A 20,611-nucleotide genomic window follows, 5' to 3' on the forward strand; every position below is an offset into this window, starting at 1 on the left:
GGCACGTACTAGGATGCTTGCTAATCCTTTCCAAGCTCTGGGAGTTTACAGACACTGGTTCCCAGAAGAGGTTGGGGGAGAGGGGATAAGGAGGCAGACCCAGCTTCTCCAGCTCTGGCTCTCAGTGCCAGCTCTCCCACACTCTGGCAGAGGATGACATGGAGTGTGGCAGGACAGGGTGTTCTTTCTGTGTACTCTTGTCCTCCCTTCATCATCACCCATGATGGGGAAGGAGTCTTTTAATCTGACGACATATCCAAATTATGCTGTGAGCAATCTGTATTAGGAAGAGGAAGATTTGCCTGTTAAATAACTTCTTTGGTCAAGAGTCCCACTGAGCATGTGAAATATGAAATTCATATGAAATATGTATATATATATGAAATATATATGCATTTTTTACACGTGTTCTGTTTTATTATGTACAAAACCAAGCATACAATAATCATAACAGCAAATAACAAACATGCCCAACAGAGTCAGGCCATTTGAAAAGGAGCTCTGTACCTGCATGTAAATACATAATAAATACTGCTTCTCTGTTACTTTGAAATCTGGTATCACCTACAGTTTTATATTTTTAACTACTCAAGTAAGTGAGCATAAGGAGGACTTAGGCAATATCTAAATCATGAAAGGTAAATATTCTTTCATCTCTCTGAAAACTAACCTAATAGCTTAAGAACCACTCCAAGCCTTCCTCCCTTTAGCCCATAGCTGCCTTAAGATCAACTATGTCCCCCGATCTTTGTTGACATGGGTACCCACTCAGCCCTACAAGTCACTTATGAACCTCTGGCCAGTCTAGCCATTAAAGATTTGAGAAATAGTCTCAATCTAAATAAGTGTAGCTAATACTGATATATTTTTGCAGTTTGTTTTTGTATGTTTTTGTTTTCCACTGATTCTAAGCCTGAAGTAATTCTTCTTACATTATCTACACTATTTTTTTTACCTTGGATTATTTTAATTGGTTTAAACACAATGTGGATGTAAATAATTCCCCAGAAATGAGAGGCACTTCTCTGAATACTGAATGAATGACTCATGTCTCCAGACTAGCAGGACACTTGGTGGCTTGGACCTGACCAGCCAGAGGAGGTCATAACTCCCACTTGCCAGCACTGTCTGCATGAAAATGGCCACACTCCTGTCTGTAGCATTTACAAAAGGACGCTGTGTTGGAGATGTGTATCAGAAATCACAGAATTCAAATTGTGCTTATGTTCTGTAGTGAACCTATGCCGTTCATCAGGTGCTCCGATCCCATTGCAAGAATAGTGGTTAACATAAACCATCAACCTGAGGCAAAAATGTAAACAGCCAAAGTCACTTCTGGAGGCTTTTAAAATGGTTTTAACATGTGACATTATAACTATTCTCCAAATTAGGCAACCGACTTCAATCAAAGAGCAAGGAATAAATGGAACATTTCAGGCACCACCGATAAATTTCTTTAAAAAAATTTTTTTTAATGTTTATTTATTTTTGGAGGAGAGAGAGACAGAGTGTGGGGGGAGGGCAGAGACAGAGGGAGACAGAATCTGAAGCAGGCTTCAGGTTCTGAGCTGTCAGTATAGAGCCTGTTGCGGGGCGCAAACCCACAAACCACAAGATCGTAACCTGAGCCGAGGTCGGATGTTCAACTGACTGAGCCACCCAGGCGCCCCCCACCTATAAATTTCTTAATCATGATGGCCTTCAGCTCCGACACATGCAAGGCAAAGCAGCCTGTGACCCTCAACCTGAGGGATCTCCAAGAGTACCCACAGAGAGCGTTACCAGAGAAGGCAGCGGCTCAGCCTAAACCCCCTAGTATTAGTAACAGGAGTATGTATATGTGTATAACATGCATACAGAGATTTATCAGCCCTGAAATGTTATCAAGAGCTAAGTAAAAATCTGAGCAGAGAAAGGATCATGAGTGAGGTGCAGTACCAGCTGTGTATAAAGGACTAGTCCATTTGTGCTCACAAGGAGAAGGACAGGCGCAGAACACATGGGGTGCCACTCAGGAAGCACAGAAGAGTGAAGTAAGACCAGTACTATTTTCAAACTACAATAAAGACACCGAGTGTAGAAGTTACAGCATCCCTGAGAACTTGGGAAGGGATGCCCACTGGATATGCATCTTTGTTCACATCCAAAGTTACAAGATCTTAGTGTGAAGAGCATGCTTTCTCCCATAGGGTAGTGTGAAAAATAGACTCTAAGGGGGAATCTGTGAAAATCTAGAAATGAAGTCTTGGAAGAAAGAAATGACCATGAAAATGTGTATATGTTATTTAATACTATTAAAGTCAAATTTTAAAATGGGACCTTAATATTGAACTTTTGCCCATTATTATTTCATTTATAAATGCATCTTGTCCTGATGCTATTAACTTAAAGTGTCTTGGACAGCACTGGCTGCTCCGTGCAGCCTGCAGGCCAGTATGCATTTTCAAATGAAAAGAGCCAAGTTTTTAATTTGCCCCAAAGGTGAAAAAATTGAAACCGATGTGTATGAAAACAAAGAGAGTGATCATTTAAAGGCATAAAATCAGCTACAGTCATTGAAACATACTGGATATCAAGTAGTTAACCGAAGGTTTTAAGGATATTCACAATATCAACAGAAGTGTCACAGCACAACTGTACAGACAAGGAGGCATCACTTAAAGGCAGTTAAATAAGAAGCATCTAGAAGAGCCAGGGAGCCACAGGACCAGTTAAGGATATTAAGAAGACACTCAGTAATCCCTATTATTCCTATTCCACTCCCCCTCTCCATCTCAAAATGTGTCCTCACTCCTCTGCCCCAAAGCAAGGTGATAAAAGCTGCTCTTGCAAAGTAAAACAGATCCTTACGTTGGCTACAGACAGCAGGATATCCAAGTCTCAAATCAGTAATGGAATGACTGTGACAGTCACATGTGGTTCTGTGTGTGTCTGATTTCAGGCCTTTTGTGTACGAACTCTAAAACGTGGTTTTCCCATGCACTTTCTTCCAGAAGCCACATATGCCAGAAACACTAGGGTGCCAGAATTTTCATGTTTATCTCCCACCTAACAGTAGCATTCCTGCTGAGGCCCACTAACTTATACCTGGACAAAGTCTTTGCACTACTTTAACCTCAAACACAAAGACTCCAAAGGGGGACTTCACCACTGTGAAGCTATCACAACCCTATCACAGCTATCATTGTCCTTACACAAAATGATATCAAAAAAATCGTTGCCTCCTCCACCGGAAGTCAACTTGGACTCATGATAGTAACAATCGGCATTAACCAACCCTACCTTGCATTCCTACACATTTGCACACATGCATTTTTCAAAGCTATGCTGTCCATATGCTCTGGATCAATTATTCACAGCCTAAATGATGAACAAGACATTCAAAAAATAGGTGGCTTATATAAAACAATACCATTCACCACTACATCCCCCTCATTGTCAGAAGCCTCACACTCACAGGAATACCCTTCCTAACAGGCTTTTACTCTAAAGACTTAATCATTGAGACCACCAACACATCAAATGCCATAACCTGAGCCCTAATAATAACTCTCATCGCCACATCCCTAACAGCCACCTACAGTTCCCAAATCATATTCTTCGCACTTCTAGGACAGTATTGTTTCAACTCCTTAATTTTAATCAACAAAAATAATCTCCTCCAATAAACTCTATCAAACATCTTTTAATCCGAAGTACTTTTGTGGGGTATCTAATTTCTTATAATATCCCCCGACAACAATTCCACAGATAACTATGCCTCATTATCTGAAATTAACTGCCCTTGCTATGACTATTATAGGTTTCATTATGGCATTAGAACTTAGCAACTAAAAACCTACAATTTAAACATACTTCAAGCCTCTTCAAATTCTCTAATTTGTAGGATACTTCCCAATCATTATGTACCGCATCCCACCAATAGAATCTGATTCAATGCTACTAGAAATAATCTGATTAGAAAATATATTACCAAAATCCATCTCCTATTTTCAGATAAAAACAACAACTACTATGTCTAACCACAAAGGATTAATTAAATTATATTTCCTCTCTCTCATGATCACCCTAACTCTCGGCCTATTCCTACTTAATTTCCACAAGTAACCTCCACAATTACTAGAATACCAGTAAGGAAGGACGAACCAGTGACAATAACTAATCAAGTTCCATAGCTATATAAAGCTGTAATTCCTAGGTTTCCTCACTAAAAAATCCTGAATCATCTGTATCATAAATAACTCAATCACCTGCACCATTAAACTTAAACACCACCTCAATCTCATCCTCTTTCAGAATATAACAAGCTGTTAATAATTCTGTAACACCTCCATAATAAATATTCCTAACACAGTCTTATTAGATGCTCAAACCTCAGGATACTGTTCAGTAGCCATAGCCATAGTATAACCAAATACCAGAAGCATGCCCCCCAAGTAAATTAAAAGACCATTAAACCTAAGAAAGAACCCCCAAATTTCAATACAATTCCACAACCAACACCACCAGCCACAATCAATCCAAACCCACCATAAAAATTGGAGAAGGCTTTGAAGAAAAACTAACAAAGCTAATCACAAAAATAGCACTTAGAATAAATACAATGTACATCATCATTATTCCCACATGGAATCTATCCATGACCAATGATATGAAAAACCACCGTTGAATTTCAACTGTAAGCATTTAATGACCAACATCCGAAAATCTCACCCACTCATCAAAATCATCAACTTATCATTCATCAGCCTTCCAGCTCCATCCAACATTTCAGCATGGTGAAACTTCAGCTCCTTACTAGGAGTCTGCCTAATTCTACAAATGCTAACAGGCCTATTCCTAGCCATGCACTATACAACAGACACAGCAACCCCCTTCTCATCAGTAACTCACATTTGCCGTGACGTCAACTATGGCTGGATTATCTGATATACACATGCTAACAGAACTTCTACATTTTTCATCTGCTTATTTATACATATAGGTCGAGGCATATACTCTTACACCTTCTCAGAAACACGAAACATCAGAATTGCACTGCTATTTACAATCATGGCTATAGCCTTCATAGGTTACATTTACCATGAGACCAAATATCCTTCTGGGGGGCTAATGTCATCACGAACCTCCTATCAGCAATCCCCTATATTGGAACTAACTTAGTAGAATGAATCTGAGGGGGATTCTCAGTAGACAAAGCCATCTTAACACAATTCTTTGCTTTCCACTTTATTGTCCCATTTATCATCTCAGCCTTAGCAACAGTCCACCTTTTATTCTTACATGAAGCAGAATCCAACAACCCCTCAGGAATAATATCTGATTCAGATAAAATCCCATTCCACCCATACTACACAATCAAAGACATCCTAGGCCTTTTATTCCTCATTCTAATACTAATATTACTTGTCCTATTTTCACCCGACCTTTAGGAGACCCAGACAACTACACCCCTGCCAATCCCATAAACACACCACCACCCATTAAGCCTGAATGGTATTTCTTATTAATATATGCAATCCTCCCATCCATGCCCAATAAACTGGGAGGGGTCTTAGCCCTAATTCTCTCTATCCTAATCCTAGCAATCATCCCCCTACTCCACACTTCAAAACAACAAGGAACAATATTCTGACCACTTAGCAAATGCCTATTCTGATTTTTAGTAGCAGACCTACTAACCCTAACATGAATTGGATGTCAAACAGTAGAATATCCTTTCATCACCATTGGTCAATTAGCCTCCATCCTATACTTCTCTAACCTCCTAATCTTCATACCTGTTTCCGGTGTTATTGAAAACCATCTTTTAAAATGAAGAGTCTTTGTAGTATATAAAATACCTTGGTCTTCTAAACCAAAAAAGGAGAATATCTGCCCTCCCTAAGACTTCAAGGAAGAAGCAGCAGCCCCACCATCAGCACCCACAGCTAAAATTCTATTTAAGTTATTCCTTGCAATACCAGAAATTGACACCAGAACTTTCATAATTCATATATTGCATACTTTTTTACTGTGCTTGCCCAGTATGTCCTCATTTCACCATGGTCTGCAAACAAACCTTATGGCCATGTGGACCTAAGCATGTACAATAAATCTATTATAGTATATAAGATATACTATGCATAATCGTGCATTAACTGATATTCCCCATGGATATTAAACATATACAATAAATCTATTAATATTACATAAGACATATTGTGTATAATCGTGCATTAACTGATTTCATGGATGGTCTTCAATGGACCTCAACTGTCTGCAAGAGTTTAACCACCTGGCCTCGAGAAACCAGCAACCCTTGCTTGAATGTGTACCTCTTCTCACCCCGGGGCCATTCCAACATGGGGGGGTTTCTATACTGGAACTAAACCTGGCAACTGGTTCTTACTTTGGGGCCATTTCAATTCTTTACTCCAATCCTACAACTACCTCAGATAGGACATCTTGATGGACTAATGACTAATCAGCCCATGATCACATATAACTGTGGTGTCATGCATTTGGTATTTTTTAAATTTTAGGGGAGGAACTTGCTATGACTTAGCTATGACCGTAAAGGTCTTGACGCAGTCAAATAACTTGTGGCTGGGCTTATTTACTATGCTATGTCTTCACATCACACAGATAAGGTGGAATTCAGTCAATGGTTACAGGACATATACTTTAACTCAATGCTTCAACAGGGATGCACACACATACACGCACACCCACAGGTACACATACATGCACATGTACATATATACAAGTACACATGTCTTTATCCAACAGATAAGTAGCTTAACCAACCCCTTTTACCCCCGTAACCTCATGATAGATATATGTATTTATTATTATATACCAAACTCCAAAAACAAGACTAAATTCGCATCTAAACATAAGGCCTGAGTACAAATCCTTATAGATACACCAAAAAATCCCAATTAAACATTAGCCATAAATATCAGTGTGACACCTCGACTCACAGCTATTTATGGATATGCAGTCCTGAGCTCTAATTCGTCCCTATTGAGCAATATTCTCTCACAACTAATACTATAAATCAATCAACTAATCCAACATACCTCTGTCAATGTAGTTTAAATAAGAAAGCAAGGCACTGAAAATGCCTACATGAGTCGCCAGACTCCATAAACACAAAGGTTTGGTCCTAGCCTTTCCATTAGTTATTAATAGGATTACACCTGCAAGCCTCTGCACCATGGTGAAAATGCCCTCTAAGTCATTAATGATTTAAAGGAGCCGATATCAAGCACACAACAACATAGCTCATGACACCTTGCTTATCCACACTCCCACAGGACAGCAGTGATAAAAATTAAGCCATGAATAACAGTTTGACTAAACCATATTAAATTAGGGTTGGTAAATTTCGTGCCAGCCACAACGGTCATACAATTAACCTGACCTAATAGACCTATGGCGTAAAGTATGTTAAAGAGGAGCCTCATGCTAAAATTAAATTTTAACTAGGCTGTAAAAAGCTGCAGTTAACATAAAAATATAACACCAAAGTAACTTTAACACCTCTGACCACATGATAGCTAAGACCCAAACGGGGATTAGCTATCCCACTATGCTCAGCCCTAAACTTAGCTAGCTAAACAAATCTATCCTCCAGAGATCTACTAGCAACAGCTTAAAACTCAAAGGACTTGGCGGTGTTTTATATCCTCTGGAGGAGACTGTTCTATAATCAATAAACCCTGATATACCTCACCACCCCTTGCTAAACCAGTCTATATACTGCCATCTTCAGCAAACCCCAAAAAGGAAGAAAAGTAAGCACAAGTAACATAAAAAAAGTTAGGTCAAGGTGTAACCTATGAGGTGGAAAGTAATGGGCTACATTTTCTATATTAAAACATATTTCCATGAAAGCCCTTATGAAATTAAGAACCCAAGGAGGATTTAGTAATAAATTGAGAATAGAGAGCTCGATTGAATTGGACCATGAAGCACGCACACACTGCCTGTTACCCTCCTCAAGTGACAAAAATCTAAAGATAACCTATTCAGACTATAAAAAACACAAGAGGAGACAAGTTGTAACAAGGTAGGCATACCGGAAAATGTGCTTGGATAAAACAAGATGTAGCTTAAACAAAGCATCTGGCTTATACTCAGAAGATTTCATATCAAACTGACCATATTGAGCCAAAATTAGCCCAAACCAACATAAATTCAATTAACATAAAACAATAAATCAAAACATTTAGTTAATTCTTAAAAGTATAGGAGATAGAAATTTAATTTGGCACTATAGAGAAAGTACCATAAGGGAAAGATGAAAGAAAAATTAAAAGCCCTAACAGTAAAGATTACCCCTTGTATCTTTTGCATAGTGAATTAGCTAGAATAACCTAACAGAACTTAAGATAGGCCCCCCGAAACCAGATGAGCTACCTATGAACAATCTTTACAGGATGAACTCACCTATGTTGCAAAATAGTGAGCAGATTTATAGGTAGAGGTGAAAAGCCTAACGAGCCTGGTGATAGCTGGTTACCCAGAATAGAATTTTAGTTCAACTTTAAACCTACCTAAAAACCCAAAAATTGTAATGTAAGTTTAAAATATAAGAAGGTACAGCTCTTTAGAACTAGGCTACAGCCTTTTTTAGAGAGTAAGCATAAACATAACCATAGTTGGCCTAAAAGTAGCTATCAATTAAGAAAGCATTCAAGCTCAACAATTAAAACACCTTAATACCAAAAATATGCAACCAACTCCTAATACTTAATACTGAGTTAATCTATTTAATAATAGAAGCTATAATGCTAGCATGAGTAACAAGAAATATTTCTCCTTGCATAAGCTTATATCAGAGCGGACAGCCACTGATGGTTAACAATAAGATATAAACAACCTAACTATAAACTAAATATCAAACCAATTGTTGACCCAACACAGGTGTGCAATCAAGGAAAGATTAAAAGAAGTAAAAGGAACTCCACAAACACAAACCCCGCCTGTTTACCAAAAACACCACCTCTAGCATTTCTAGTATTAGAGGCACTGCCTGCCCAGTGACATACGTTAAATGGCCACGGTACCCTGAAGGTGCAAAGGTAGCATAATCACTTGTTCCCTAAATAGGGACCTGTATGAACAGCCACACAAGGGTTTTACTGTCTCTTACTTCCCATCCGTGAAAATGACCTTCCGTGAAGAGGTGGGAATACGGCGATAAGAAGAGAAGACCCTGTGGAGCTTTAATTAAGAGACTATACCAACACAACCAACAGGGTAAACAAATCTCCACATGGGCCAACAATTTAGGTTGGGGTGACTTCGGAGAACAAAATAAGCTCCAAGTGATTTAGATCTAGACTTACTAGTCAAAAGTACGACATCACATATTGATCCAAAAACTTGATCAACGGAACAAGTTACCCCAGGGATAACAACGCAATCCTATTTTAGAGTCCATGTTGACAATAGGGTTTACAACTTCCATGTTTGATCAGAATATCCTGATGGTGCAGCAGCTATCAAAGTTTCGTTTGTTCAACAATTCAAGTCCTACATGATCTGAGTTCAGATTGGAACAATCCAGGCTGGTTACTATCTATTAAATAATTTCTCCCAGTACAAAAGGGCAAGAAAAATGAGGCCTATTTTAGTAAAGCGCTTTCAACACAATAGATGATATAATCTCAATCTAAACAGTTTACCAATTTACATTGCCCGAGAGTTTGGGTTCATTAGGGTGGCAGAGACCCGTAATTGCATAAAATGTAAATCTTTATCAGAGGTTCAACTCCTCTCCCTAACAACATGTTTACAATTAATATTCTTTCATTAATCATTTCAATTCTCCTTGGCGCAGCTTTCGTAACATTAGTTGAACGTAAAGTACTAGGATATATACAACTTTGTAAAGGACCAAACATTGTAGGACCATATGATCTGCTTCAACCCATTGCAGACGCCATAAACTCTTCACTAAAGAACCCCTTCGACCCCTCACATCCTCTATATCTATATTCATTATAGCACCCATTCTAGTCCTCTCACTAGGCCTAACCATATGAATCCCCCTACCTATACCATACTCACTTACATAAACTTAGAAGTACTATTTATACTAGCTATATCAAGCCTCTCTGTTTACTCAATCCTATGATCAGGATGGGCCTCGAATTCAAAATACTCTTTAATTGGAGCCCTATGAACTGTCGCCTAAACAATCTTATACGAAGTCACACTAGCCATTATTCTCCTATCAGTATTACTAATGAATGGGTCCTTCATACTAATGGCATTAATTATCACCCAAGAACACATATAATTAGTTCTTCCCACATGACCCCTAGCCATAATATGATTCATTTCAACATTAGCAGAAACTGATCAAGCTCCATTTGATCTGACAAAAGGAGAATCAGAACTTGTTTCTGGATTCAACACTGAATACACTTCAGGTCCTTTTTGCCCTATTCTTCCTAGCAGAATATGCCAACATTATTATCATAAGTATCCTCATAACCTTATTCTTTGGAGCATTCCATAAGCCATATATACCAGAACTATATACCGTTAACTTCACTGTCAAAACCTTACTTCTAACAGTCACCTTCCTATGAATTTGAGCATCCTACCCGTGATTCCAATATGACCAACTCATACATCTCCTATGAAAAAACTTCTCACTCTAGCCCTATGCACATGACATGTATCTTTACTCATTATCACAGCAAGTATTCCAACCCAAACATAAGAAAAGATAAAAGAGTTACTTTGATAGAGTAAATAACAGAGGTGCAAATCCTCTTATTTTTAGAATTATAGGACTCGAACCTAATACTAAGAATTCAAAAATCTTTGTGCTACCATATTACACCATATTCTACAGTAAGGCCAGCTAAGTAAGCTATCGGGCCCATACCCCAAAAATGTTGGTTTATATCCTTCCCGCACTAATTAAATCCCCTATTCTCATTAATATTATATCAACAGTCATTTCGGGAAGCATAATCGTGACAGCAAGCTCTCACTGCCTGATAATCTGAATTGGCTTCGAAATAAACATACTGGCTATTATTCCTATTCTCATGAAAAAAATTTAACCCACGAGTTATGGAAGCATCCACAAAATATTTCCTAACACAAGCAACTGCATCCATGCTCCTAATAATAGAAATCACTATTAACCGATTATATTTAGGACAATGAACAGTATCAAAAAATCTTGACCCCACTGCATCTATCATAATAACCACTGCTCTGACAATAAAACTGGGCTTGGCTCCATTTCATTTTTGAGTTCCTGAGGTCACACAAGGAATCTCCCTATTCTCAGGCCTAATCCTATTAACATGACAAAAAATCGTACTACAGTCTATCCTCTACCAAATTTCATCTACCATCAACCCCAATTTACTCCTAACAATAGCTATCATATCAGTCCTAATTGGAGGATGAGGAGGATTTAACCAAACACAGCTGCGAAAAATCTTAGCATACTCCTCAATCGCCAACATAGGTTGAGTAACAGCTATCATACTCTATAATCCTACAATAACAATCCTAAACCTAACAATTTATAATCTTCATAACACTCACCACCTTCATATTATTTATACACAGCTCGGCCACAACAACACTATTCCTATCACAAACATGAAACAAAACACCCTTAACCACCTCACTTATCCTAGTATTAATACTGTCCCTAGGAGGCCTTCCACCACTTTCAGGATTTACCCCAAAATGAATAATCATTCAAGAACTAACAAAAAAATTAAATAATCAATATACCCATGCTACTAGCCATTATAGCACTCCTCAACCTATGCTTTTATATATGACTGACATATGACACAGTACTAACTATATCTTCTTCAACAAACAGCATAAAAATAAAATGACAATTTGAAGATACAAAAAAAAATAATTCTCTTGCTCCCTTTCATCATAACTTCAACCATATTACTTCTACTCACACCAATATTATTCATCTTGGACTAGGAGTTTAGGTTACAACAGACCAAGAGCCTTCAAAGTCCTAAGTAAATCACATCTATTTAACTCCTGCACACCCAACCCTAAGTACTGCAAGAATGTATCTTCCATCAAATGATTGCAAATCAAACACTTTAATTAAGCTAAGCCCTTACTAGATTGGTGGGCCTCCATCTCATGAAATTTTAGGTAACAGTTAAATACCCTAATCAACTAGCTTCAATCTACTTCTCCAGCCGCCAGTCTAGGGGAAAAAAAGGCGGGAGAAGCCCTGGCAGCGTTTGAAGCTGCTTCTTTGAATTTGCAATTCAATATGATATTTCACTGCAGAACTTGGTAAAAAGAGGGCTTGAACTTCTGTTCTTAGATTTATAGTCTAATCCTTTAGTCAGCCATTTTACGTAGGTTCATAAGCCGCTGGTAATTTTCTACTAACCACAAAGATATTGGCACTCTCTACCTCCTATTCGGTGCCTGAGTTGGCATAGTAGGAACTGCCTTTGGCTTTCTAATTTGAGCCGAACTTGGCCAACCTGCCACCCTACTAGGAGACAATCAGATCTACAACATAATTGTCACTGCCCATGCATTTGTAATAGTTTCTTTATGGTAATACCAATCATAATCGGAGGCTTTGGAAATTGATTGGTGCCATTAATAACTGGACACCAGATACAGCATTCCCTCGGATAAATAATATAAGCTTCTGACTTCTTCCCCCATCCTTCCTACTTCTACTCACATCATCAATTGTAGAGGCTGGTGCAGGAACTGGATGAATCACATACCCTCCTCTAGCTGGCAAACAAGCCCATTCAGGAGCATCCGTGGACCTAACCATTTTTCCTTACACTTTGCAAGTGTTTCTTCAATTTTAGGTGCTATTAAAACTTTATTACTACAATTATTAACATAAAACCCCCATATGTCAATATCAGACACCCTTATTTGTCTGATCTGTCCTAAATACTGCTGTCTTGTTACTCATTACTACCAGTACTAGCTGCTGGAATTACAATGTTAATGACAGACCAAAACCTAAATACCACCTTCTTAGACCCTGCTAGGGGAGGAGATCCTATCTTAAATCAGCACTTATTCTGATTTTTTGGACATCCAGAAGCCTATATTCTAATTTTACCAGGCTTCGGAATAATTTCACACATTGTCACTTATTATTCAGGCAAAAAGGGGCCCTTCGGCTATATAGGAATAGTCTGAACAATAATATCCATTGGTTTCTCAGGTTTCATTGTGTAAGCCCATCATATGTTCACTGTGGGAACGGACATTGACACACGAGCATATTTTACGTCAGCCACCATAATTATTGCTATCCCTACTGGAGTAAAAGTTTTCAGGTGACTTGCCACTCTTTACAGAGGCAATATTAAATGATCACCTGCTATACTATGAGCCCTGGGCTTCGTATTTACTACCGTAGGTGGTCTAAGGGGAATCGTACCAGCAAACTCTTAACCAGACATCGTTCTTCATGACACTTACTATGTAGTAGCTCATTTCCATTATATATTATCAGTAGGGGCAGGTGGTGGTAAAATATATGTATTTCACCTCGGCCTGGAGAAGACGCTGCCCGTCAGCCAGGGCCCTTGCCCCAGGGAGTTCCAGCTCCAGCTCCCGCTAAGCAGCTCCTCGGGAGAAGCGGTTCTGCTGTGCCGCTCCGGCTTCTCAGCTGAGCCACAGGAACTGGGAGCTGAGCCCCGGCCCCCATTGGCGCCACCTCCCCAGGAAAGGCCTGGTCAGGGCCAGGAAGTCAAACTTGGGAGCAAGTCAGGTGTTGCAGGCCCGAGATGCACGCCCTTCAGCCCGCCTTTTTTTTTTTTTTTAAAGGGAAAGCAACTTTATTTGCAGGTGAACAGCAACAACATTTACAAAACACGTTTTGTACAGTCAAGTCTGCACTGCCCTTACACAATAGGGGAAGGAAGACCTCGTCCTTCCAACAGCCATAAACAGGCCTGGATAATGAGTTTATGAAAAACACTTTCTTTTCCTTCAGCACACAAAATTATTTACGAAGCTGTACAGTTCAGAAATAGGAAGCAAAGAGAAGAAAACTACCTCAAGGAGAGCAACAGCTCCTTTCTGTTGGCAGTCGTCATTTTACAGACATACACTATGCATCAGAGATCTTACATTTGGAGAGGAACGGGTGACATATCAGAGCTACAACAATAAGTATTGTATTTATTTCTAATGGGGAATTAGAAGACCCTCTTTGGACATCAGGTCTTGAAAAGATTCTGCAATTTCAGAGCACATCAGTGCTGAGAAATCCTTTAGAAAACCTTTTGTTTAAGGGTTAATCATTTAATGTATTAACATTTTCACTTACAAACATAAAATTTGCATATACAGTGAAAAATAGGTTCTGTGAACACTGAAACATATGTACATGAAACATATATATATATGAAATACATATGAAGCATATATAGAAGATGATCTGAGAATTAATATGATGAATATTTGATGAATCTGTATATTTTTCATAGGCAGCTGATTTAAAAATCTTCCTGCTAAGCTGGTAACTAGTGTGGCTGTTCTAGATGGTGAAGATCTCTTTCCACATTGACTAAATCAGAATGGTCTCACCTAAGTGAGTGAGATAAAGAATCCTACTAATATTCATCAACAATCTGGGGACAACACAAGGCTCTATTCTAAGTGCTTGCTTATATACATTATCTCATTTAATCCCCATAACAACTCCACAGGGTGCTGGCTGTGTGACTTCTGGCAAGTTACTTAACCTCTCTGAGTCCCTTCTATAAAATGGGAGAGTCACAATGCTTATCTCATAGAGTTTTTGTGAAAATTAAATGAGGGAATCGATGTAAACCGCTTAGCCCAATTCTTAGTATACATTAAGTGTGAAGAGTAGCAGAATACGCTGCCCCCAAATATGTCTCTTTGGCATAAAACTATTTTGAGAAATTGCAGACATAGGGGAAACTCTGAAAACAGAAGAGAAGGGAAACTTACATTAGAGAGGGCCCTGTATCTGGAAGACAGCTACTACCAGAGGGAACTTTTTTCACTTGAGAGATTTTTCTGCATGGCAAGGCAAACTCTGTTTGGGCCATCATTTGAACACAAGCTTGGATTAAAGCTGGAGGTGGGCCTGTTACAGCTAGACCAGGTCTCTGACCACCAGGTGTGTTTGCCTCTTCTGGCCCTACGCAATGGTAGGCGGTGCACTATATGGCAAAGTACAGTGGCTAACACAGACCTTGGGGCTAGATTGCCTGTATTCTAATCCCACTCCTGCCATTTAGTAGCTGTGGAAACTTGGGCATTTAGTAAACCTCCTTGTACCTAGTTTGTCATCTGTAAAATGGGAAGAACAACAGCCCCTACCTCAGAGGACTGTCATGAGGATTAAAGGAGGCAGTGATGTAAACGTGCCTGGCATGCTGTGAGTACTAATGATTGATTGCTGTGCCACCTTGATGAATAGCATTTGAGTAGAGGACTACTTGAAGCAGACCTAATACAAAATACTAATAAGAGGCTACTAGGAGTTCTCACCTCTATCATGTGGGGAACCCCCTGAAAAGAATGGTTTTGGGTGCTTAAACAGCTAACCCATATTGAGTATTGTTTACGGGGTGCCGTGCTTAAGCGCTTTTCCTGTTTTAACTTATGTAATCTTCATAATAATGCCATAAGATAGGCACTGTTGCTCTTCCCAGTTTATAGATGAGGAAATGGAGGTACATAGAAGCTAAGCACCTACTGCTCTAGGCAGTAGGCAGGACTATGTTGAAGGGCCATATGGATGTGGTTTGGGGCACAGAGCTCACTCAGTCATAGTGTTCACGTGCACTTAGAGCAGGAGACAGCAGCCTGGTCTAGGAGGAGAGAGGGAGTATGCTAAACCTTTGAAAATTCCCTTGTTAGCAGAGGAGGTGGTGAGAGCCTGCAGGGTACGTTTCTTACCATCTAACCTAGAAGCCACTGCCACAAGAAGTCACCTCACTGAGCCTTCTAGCAAAGAACATGACAAAGGAATGCTGTCCCCAAACTGGCATTCATGCAAACTGATAAGAACAAGGGATGGATGGCTTTGTGGGGTAAAATGACTCTAAGTACAACACTGAGGTGAGGCAGAGATGCCTTTCTGGCCAGAAATATCCATCCTATCACCTGTCTGAAAACTCTCTTTCCAGAATTCCCCGTTTAGAAAGGAAAGGACACAGGGAACATGTTAAACTGTCTTCAGGTACCACTAATTACCAGTTAATCCTTTGGAGTCGCTGTTTTATGTGTATTTGATGAAAAGATTGAATTTAATGTCATCCAGCTGAGAGGAGGAAAGGGAAAAAGATTAATAAGCTAAATGGTGTGTGTGGTTGGGGGTAAAGTGGGGTGGGAAAAAGGAGGGGGTAGGGGAACTAGGGGATCTGAGAATGAAATTGGGCACCAGAGACATTTCTGCCTGCTTCCAATTTCTCTTAGCCGGCCTTGAAAATGCCATTCAGGAGGACCTCATGTGATTCTTTGGCATGAATGTTGTATAACGCTGACCCTTGGGAGAGGGCAGACAGGAGTACTGTCTCTTTCATCTCTAAAAACACTTTACTTTCTATTCAGCAGCTGCCCTATTGCAATTTAAGTTCCCATCAGTCAAACAGACATTAAGTGGCTTCTTATGTAAATACTTACAGAGCTCTGACTTTGCAGGGCTCTCTGAAAACCATTGTTTCTTAGAAGTTCTTTGAAGTTTTCCATCGGCTCCAGCAAGTGTGTGCAGATATATCCACAGATGGAAAATATTCCTGTGCAAATGAACTCCAAAATTATAAAGTTACAAGAAAGATAATATGCTCAAAATTCACTGCTGGAGCAGCGCCCTCAAAAGGTCATCATCAGGTAACAAGATTGGGAAATTGTTTTGCTGTTAATTATTGTCCTCATTTAGAACAGAACTTTAAGAATTTTTTTTTAAGTTTTCGGGTGTTTGACAGGGGTGCCTGAGTGGCTCAGTTGGTTAAGTGTCTGACTCTTGATTTCGGTTTAGATCATGATCTCACGGTTCATGGGATCGAGCCCTGTGTCTGGCTCTGTGCTAATAGTGTGAAGGCTGCTCAGGATTGTCTCTCTCTCCCCTTCTCTCTCTCTGCCCCTCCTCTGCTCTCTTGCTATCTCTTTAAAAAAAAGCATTAAAAAAATAAAGCGTTTGACAATTTTAAGGATATGATAAATTGAAGAATTTAAATTAAATTAAAAACAACATACTTAAAATACTGAAACAGTTTCCATTAACAATTTTTATTCAAAATATACCTGTATCTCTATCTTTGCCTCTACTGATCAACCAATCTACCTGTGGCCACAATAATATTTTGAGATATCAGCAAATTTTTATTGTAAATTTCATTGAATTATAATTTACATACAGAAAAGTGTATGAATCATAAGTGTACTGATGCACAAATCAATGTGTCTTTTTAAACTGAACATACCTGTGTGCCTAACACTAGCTCAAGAAACAGAAAGTTACTGGAACCAGTGTATATTCCCTCTGCCTTTGCTGGTACCCTGAGACCCTTTCTCTACCTTAAGCTAGAGTTTTCCAACTTCATGTCTTGGGAAAGGGAGGTCTCAGCAGATCACAGAATACAAAGCACTTTACTTTTTGACAGAGATCCAAGAATGAGAGATTTGGAAGAACATGAATCAGTCTCAGCCAATTTTTCTAACCATAAGCCTAGATCAAGGATTCTTGGATGGGGGAAGAGGAGGGAAAAAAATGGAGTGAGCAAATAAAGCAAAGACATTGGTGGGTCTCCCAGAAGGGAATTGGCCTTGCCCTAAGTTCAGAAACTGTCAGAGAAACTGTATAGGAACTTTGATCCACATGCAAATGTTGCCAGATCCAATAGTATTTGGCTTTCAATACAGTGAAGGCCTGAACCCTTGTTCAATTCAACTAAAGTCGCCCCCACATGCCATTTCTCAGGGTAACCTTCTGTGTCCTAATATGCACTCTCCAGACATGCAGGTGACTCTGATGCAGATAGTCCTTGGTCTTTACTTTCAGAAACATGGATGTAGGTTTTTGTTCAGGCCATTCCCATGGTTCCCAAACTGGTCTGTGCATCAGAATTACCTGGGGGCCTTGTTAAATACAGATTCCCAGGACCCACCACTAAATTTAATCAGGCCTGGCAGTCTGAATGTTGACCGACTCCACAAGTGATTATTATACAACCAGTCTGGCCTTCACTGGAGGACTGGATTTGGGAAGCTGCTCTTCCAGTGGCCTGTGAACTACACCATTTTAGGAGGACAAAGACTCAGGGCAGTGTGTTTCTGTGACCCAGCAGAGCCCACTTAGAAGCTGTTGAAGGTTGGGTAGCAGCTTAGGTGGTAAGTCTCCTCTCCTGCCCTGAACTCAATAAGATCAGCCCCTCCTACCTGAATATACTTGCATAAAGGATTACAAAGTTAAGAAAGGTTGGCAAACTACTCTCCATGCCACAGTGGCAACCATTATCAACTGCATCTTTGCTTTGTCATTTATTTTATCAACAGAAGAATTAAGGATATATAAGGATAAGAATAACCCTGGTAAGAGGCCAAAGTCCCCTCCTCATTCCCTGAAGAAGAGATGGTGTAGTTGTGACACTGTTGGTCAGGCCTTCCTAGAACCAAGGCAGTGTCAATAGGCCTCTTGAGGCTCCCAAGAGATGCTGCCGTGGATTAGCTTATATCCTTCTTCTTCTTCCTTTTTTTAAAAAATGTTTTATTTATTTTTGAGAGAGAGAGAGAGAACAAAAGCAGGGGAGGGACAGAGACAGAGGGAGACACAGAATCCGAAGCAGATTCCAGGCTCTGAGCTGTCAGCACAGAGCCCGACAACAGGGCTCGAACCCAGGAACGGCGAGATCATGACCTGAGCCCAAGTCAGATGCTTAACTGACTGAGCCACCCAGGCGCCATGGTTATGTCCTTCTGACTACAGAGTCCTCTGGGACTGGCTATGGAGGCTTTTAGAGCTCTGTTTTCAATTATTAAAAGCATGGCAAGGATCCAGAAAACATTTATTGTAATAATAATAATAATAGTAATAATAATAATAATAACAACAAATATAATAATAGTAGTAATAGTAATAATAATAATTTTAAAAGTCAGGGCTCTAGCAGATTTTTTTCAACCCCTCTAGATGAGCTTATCTAAAGTGAAAGCTCCAAATATAATAACCTAGTAGGAGAGTGGATGAGTCACTGATCAGTCATAGCTAGAGTATGTCACCACTCATTGGGCCTATATGTTTTGGGCTGTCACTGACTAGGATCAAGTCCCTGTCTGCCAATGGGAAAAAGTTGAAGAAATGGATAAAAGAGAAACCAGATGGAGAGAAATCTAGAATTTGAGACCATCCCCTACCCCCCAAATAATCCTCCAAATGTGATACTGGAGAAGTTTGAGATGATACAAAGATAATTCATAGGGACCAGGTGATTCCTATTAAAAATGAGACTATCCAGGAAAAAACAAAGGATGGAGAAGAGGTGATCATTGAGTCACTTAAAATCCTGGTGCTGGCTACAGGGTAAGATGTTGAATGTTCTAACTTGTTATTTGGATTCAGGAAGAAGGATGGGAAAATATGAATCAGGTGGTGTTTATTTCAGTTTGCTTTTATCCAAATAAATTTTTATTTAAGTGTATCTTATATATGTGAAGGTACAAAATTATAAATTTATAGTTAGGTGACTTTTTACAAGGTAAACTTATGACTTTTATAAAGTGAGTATAGAATGAAGAATTATCAGTTCCCTGGAAGCCTCACCTTGCCTCCTCCTAATCACTGGTTCCCCTGAAGGAAATCACCATCCTAACTACTAACATGGGGGATAAATTTTTCCTACTTTTGAACTTTACATAAATGGACTCATATGGCATGTACTCTGTTATATCTGGCTTCTTTTACAGTATTTGTGAGTTCATCTACATGTTTGTGTGTAGCTGTTCATTTTCATTACTATATAGTGTTCCATCCTATGGACATACCACAGATTCTCTATTCTATTGCCAGACTATTTAAGGTTCTTTTCAACTCTTTGCTATTACAAATAATGCTGCTATGAATTTGTGTGTTTTTATGATAATCTTTATCTTTCACATTATTATAAAAGGAATTCAACTATTTTTATTTAAGAAGAACATGTTGAATGTATGACAAAGTATTTTCCTGGAACTAAAATAAGTATATTTGTATAAGAATAAAATATTACGAGCATACACTATCAATGGTACACATCACAACCTCCTCTTTTACTTTGTGAATAGTGGGAGAAAACCACAAACACATGATTAGAGTATTGAGAAGTATTGTCAGGAAAACTGTATTTATGGCTCCTTTGGTTGAGAAATTTATAATGTAGTTTTCTGTTTTTCACTATAGACCATAATCTGGGTGATCTTTTCCTGATAGGAAATCTTTAAACCAATTCATAATATCTTATAATCATATATTAAAAGTTCATTTAAAACTGTTGTTTCTCCATGAATGTGTTCTAGCTCTGGTGTCTTGGTGAGGGAGTGGTGGATGAATGCCAGCTCAGTGGTGCTCTCTCTGCATATTCCATAATGTCCATGTTGCCTC

At 39.1% G+C, this 20,611-nt stretch overlaps 1 protein-coding gene and 1 long non-coding RNA gene across 7 annotated transcripts in view; both read right to left on the reverse strand.

The window, feature by feature from the left end:
- LMNTD1 (lamin tail domain containing 1) overlaps positions 1–20,611 on the reverse strand; it is a 533,991-nt gene that overhangs the window by 49,082 nt on the left and 464,298 nt on the right. The window lies entirely within an intron of this gene.
- On the reverse strand, positions 13–17,044 carry LOC123386556. The gene is made up of 2 exons (XR_006600591.1): positions 16,660–17,044; positions 13–1,302 (listed from the first exon to the last, which is right to left on the reverse strand). It is a non-coding gene; the product is annotated as an uncharacterized LOC123386556 (long non-coding RNA).

Source organism: Felis catus, chromosome B4, assembly GCF_018350175.1.
Source record: "Felis catus isolate Fca126 chromosome B4, F.catus_Fca126_mat1.0, whole genome shotgun sequence".
Classification (NCBI taxonomy): domain Eukaryota; kingdom Metazoa; phylum Chordata; class Mammalia; order Carnivora; family Felidae; genus Felis; species Felis catus.